Here is a 5,402-nt window from a genome sequence, read left to right on the forward strand (position 1 = left end):
CCAACTCTATGTCAAACTCCTCAAGACAGGGAAAGTAAAAACCAAGTTGTTGGAAAGTGGAAAACTTAGCTGGATGTGGTGGTGCATGCCTGTAGTCCCAACTAGACGGGAGGCTGAGGCAGGAGGAACCTTGGAGCCCAGGAGTTGGAATTTGCAGTGAGCTGGATGATGCCGCTGCACCTTACCTGGGCTGACAGACTGAGACTCTTTCTCAAAAAAAAAAAAAAAAAAAAAGCCAAAGGAGAAGTTTAACATGGCAAACATGGTCAATATTATTGAATGCTGTAGATAGGTCAGGTAAATTTATGACTGAAAACTGTTTATTAGATTTATCCACAAAGGGATTACATATTATCTTTGCCCAAGAAGCTCTAGTGGGTTGGTGAGGAAAAGTTGGACTCATAGGGATTGAGCAGTGAGTGAGGTTATGACAAAGATAGTTGGATTACAGTAGCAGCAAATCATTCAAGAAGCTTGTCTGTGGGCCAGGAGTAGTGGCTCATGCCTATAACCCTAACTATCTGGGAGGCCCAGGCAGGAGGATTGTTTGAGTTCAGGATTTTGAGACCAGCCTGAGCAAGGGCGAAACCCCATCACTACTAAAAATAGAAAAATTAGTGGGGCATTGTGGAGCACACCTGTAGTCACAGCTACTTGGGAGGATGAGGCAGGAGGACTGCTGCAAGCCCAGGAGTCTGAGGATGCTGTAAACTAGGCTGACAAAATATGTTGGCGGAGTTTCTTTCTGCAGTAAGTCGTTGGTCTTGGGATTAGAAGAATGAACCCACGGACCACAGGTCAGTGGTAAGAGAGGATTTATTAGATAGAAAGGAATACAGAAAGAATAAAAGCACCAGGGCTTCTGGCAGAGGGAAAGACCCAAGTGGGAAGTCTTCGGTGGGTCTTTTGTCTTTGGGTATAAGGACCTATTACATTTGGCCAGGACTCAATAGATGAAAGACACCTTTTCAATCCTGATGAATGTATTAATGCAGTCCCTCCAGTTTAGGGCAAAACTACAGGGTGTCCACTTTAGAAGAGGCCCGGCTTACACGAAATTGTCAGGTCTAGGAAACGGGTTTCTGTCCAGCTCTGAATGGGGGAAACCTTTATCAATTCATGGCACTCTAGCCTGAGGAACAGAGTGAGACTCTATCTCAAAAACAAACAAAAAACTTATCTGTGAATTGAAGAAGAGAAATAAGTAGCTAAAACGTGAACAGAGTAATTTTTTTTAGTATTGAAGAGAATGAATCGTTTTTTAAATGCGCACAGGAAAGATCTAAATGAGTAGGAAAAGTAAAGAGAGAGGGAGAAATGAATGTTTCTGAGAAGAGGTTGCTATCTAGTAGTACTTTTAAGAAGCTTTAACATGCACACGAAATCATCTGGGGATCTTGGAATCACCTGGGGAACCCTATCTAACGCAGACTCCGAGACCTGAGGTCTGGGCTGGAGCCCAGGATTCTACAATACTAACAAGCCCCCAGGTGATGCCAATCAATGCTGCCAGGCCACAGTCCCACTTTGAATAACAAGGATTTAGAACAGTGGTTCTCAAACTTCATCATGCATCAGAATCGCCTGGTGGGCTTGTCAAACTAGAGCTTGCTGGGCCCCACTGTCGGGAGTTTCTGATTCAGTAGGTCTAGGAAGGTGCATGAGAATTTACATTTCTAACTATATTCAGGTGAAGCTAAGGCTGCTGGTCTAGGGATCACACGCTGAGGAACATTGATTTACGGTTTATGTGGAGAAAATCACCTTAGCAGATGAAGAATTCCACCCCTGAGAAGATATAGAAAAAGCTAGAACAGACAGGGTTGCAGATAAGTTTGTAGGCTGTGGGAAGGTAGGAGGTGAAGAATTTTACTGCCCGTTGGCCTGTATCTTCTCTGCAGTAGGAGAGAAATCATCAGCTGAGAGCAAGGAGGAGGAGAAGGATGGGATAGGGAAAGGCCTGCTACTCTCCAAAGAGCTCTTCTCATAACACTGTGCAGAAAGTCACTTTGTTTTGTTACTTATTAAAGGAACAACTTGCAATTAATTCATCCAGACAAGTTGACCAGGAAGTTATGTGGTATGGTGAAAGAATTAAGATTTTCCTTCGGTTGTGAACAAGAAACACCCGCCCATATCTTGTTTTTTGAAGACCAAGTCTTGTTATGTTGCCCAGGCTGCCCTAGAACTCCCGGGCTCAAGCAATTCTCCTACCTCAGCCTCCTAAGTAACTGGGACTACAGGCGTGAGCTACTGTGCTCTGCTCAGCTATGTGTTTTGATATAGAAATTTAGGAATTCAATTGATTTTAATCAGACTGGCAGATGGACTTAAACTTAAAGCCTCTGGCTTCTAATTCTGCCTCACCACTTGCCCTTGTGAAATGCTGGTTATGAGTTAACTTCTCTGAGCTTCAGTTTCTCACCCATAAAATGGACAGATGACAACAGTGGTGCCTAACTCACAGAGTTACAGGGAGGATTAAAAGGGATAGTATAGTAAGTGCTTAACCAAAAAGTCAGCATTTCTTTGTGAGCCTCAGTTTCACAAAAGTCTTGTGAGGAAATTGGATTAAATCAACTCTAAAGCCACGTCCATCTTCATCCATAATTCAAAGTGACCAGTTCTGTGAAGTTCCAAAAAGAATAACATTGTTGGCTCAGCACTTGTAGCTCAGTGGCTAGGGCACCAGCCACATACACCAAGCTGGGGGGTTCGAACCCAGCCTGGGCCTGCAAAACAATAACGACTACAACCAAAAAATAACTGGCGTTGTGGAGGGCGCCTGTAGTCCCAGCTAACTGGGAGGCTAAGGCCAGAGAATCGTTTAAGCCCAAGAGTTTGAGGTTGCTGTGAGCTGTGATGCCCCAGAACTCTACCAAGTGACAAAGTGAGATTCTGTCTCAATAAAAAAAAAAAAAAGAATAACATTGTTATTACTATAATAAAGCTAACATTTATTGAGCCATTTCTGTGTGCACAGCATTATTTTAAGCACTTTACATGTATGAATTCAGTTGATTCTCACACCTCCAATGAGGTAGATGCTGTTGTTATTCCCATTCTGTAGATGAGAAAACTGGTGAATAATAACTTGCTCAAAGTCATGCAGAATATAAATGGTAGAGGCTGGGCACGGTCGCTCACGCTTGTAATCCTAACACTCGGAGGCCGAGGCAGGTAGACTGCTTGAGCTCATGAGTTCAAGACTAGCCTGAGCAAAAAGGGAGACCCTGACTCTACTAAAAATAGAAAAACTGAGGCAAGAGGATCGCTTGAACCTGAATTGGAGATTGCTGTGAGCTAGACACCATGGCACTCTATCCAGGGTGACCGCTTGAGTCTCTGTCTAAAAAAAAAAAAAGAAAGAAAGAAAGAAAAGAAATAGTAGAGTTCTAACTGGAACAGTATAATCCCAGGGCTATATTCACAACTACCTCATAGTATACCCTCTTTAGGGATCTGTTTAGTGAAATAACTTCAGATTATGTATCAATTCAGTGGATCAGATGACGTTACTGTTATTTGACATAAATGAATTTTAGGATTCCAGATTCCAGGATTTGGCTTTGGGCATAAGCTTTTTCTGTTCTTGCTCAGATCCCAAGAAGATGAACTTGTGGTGGTCATTTGCATTGAGCACCAATTATTAATTAGAGCATATTGCTTCACAGAAACTTTCGGTAGTCTTTTTAGTGGGCCAAATAATTATTCAAGTAGACTATTATGAGATTTAAATAGTACAGTTTTTGTAGTTTTAAAATTATAATAATGGTTACTGTTTGTTTAATGACTATTAAGTGCTAGATTTCTTATATACAGTGGCCTTAATGCAATAGCGCTGTTAAGGTAAATACTCATAATTCCATTTAGCAGATAAGAATCTGACAGTTAAGAAATTGCTGTAAGGCTGGTCATAGTGGCTCATGCCTGTAATCCCATGACTTTGGGAGGCCTAGGTGGGAGGATCACTTCAGGCCAGGAGTTCAAGACCAGGTTGGGCAAAATAGAGATACTCAGTCTCTACAAAAATTAAATGAAAGGCTTGGTGCCTGTCACTCTGTGGTTAGGGCACTGGCCACATACACTGGGGCTGGTGGTTCAAACCCGGCCTGGGCCTGCTAAACAACAATGATAACTACAACAATAACCGAAAATATTCCGGCATTGTGGCAGAGGTCTGTAGTCCCAGCTACCTGGGAGGCTGAGGCAGGAGAATCGCTTGAATCCAAGAGTATGAGTTTGATGTGAGCTGTGACGCCCCGGCACTCTACCAAGGGTGACATAGTAAAACTCTGTCTCAAAAACCCCCCCCAAAATTAAATAAAAATTCACTGGAGTTTGGCTCAGCACTCACAGCACAGTGGTTATGGTGCCCACCACATGCACTGAAGCTGGCAGGTTCAAACCCAGACCAGGCCAGCTAAACAACAATCACAACTGCAACAAAAAAATAGCTGGGTATTGTGGTGGGCGCCTGTAGTCCCAGCTACTTGGGAGGCTGAGGCAAAGGGAATCACTTAAGCCTAAGAGTTTGAGGTTGCTGTGAGCTAAGATGCCATGGCACTCTACCGAGGATGACATAGTGAGACTCTATCTCAAAAAAAAAAAAAAAATGTGCTGAAGGTCAAGAAAGTTTTCCTAGCTCTCAAACTTTAGAATGAAAATTATTATTTCAAAACAACCTGATTTGGCAATGGATTGATTGCCCTACATTCATGTCAGAAGCTTGCCTCTCAGATTTCTCACTGAGTGACTCTTTTGGACATAATTTCATTGGATGGAGTACAATGAATTCTTCCTCCCTTCTCAACCTCCTCTACATTCTGGTGAATACCACTGTCTCTGGGTAGAATACTCACTCAGTCACTCCAGCAGACTCTCTAATCCTACCCCATCCTCCAGTCCCAGGACTGCTGAAATGGAAAAAGCAGAAAGAGTAGTTGAGGATGTTCTAAGCTTTTGGTTACTTTGGAGACTTCATTTATTTTCTTTGGTTACATCCAGTCCTTTTTCACTAGACAAATAATATACACTAAACACCCACTATGTAAATATAAGGGCTTAGAAGTTATTGAATGATAGAACCAACCTTGACCTGCTCCAACATGGCTACACTAGGTGCCCAGCCTGGATATCATTAATACAGAATCCACTGAGACCTTATGTGAATATAGCTATCCCAAGAGATCACCTGAATAGGAAACTCAAATTCTGTCTAGAGACCAGCTGAATTCACTTTCACCCAAAACGTGGGCCCATCATCGTTTAGCCTTTATATATTCCAATGTTGTCTTTTTCTGTCCCCTGCTTCCAGACCAATGCCACTTTATTCTCCCTTTTCTGACTCATCCTCCCACTCCACTCCTCCCTAAAGTATTTTTCCATTCTGACTTCTGGAT

This window comes from Otolemur garnettii, unplaced genomic scaffold, assembly GCF_000181295.1.
Source record: "Otolemur garnettii isolate 467f Iridium unplaced genomic scaffold, OtoGar3 scaffold00094, whole genome shotgun sequence".
NCBI classification, from domain to species: Eukaryota; Metazoa; Chordata; class Mammalia; order Primates; family Galagidae; genus Otolemur; species Otolemur garnettii.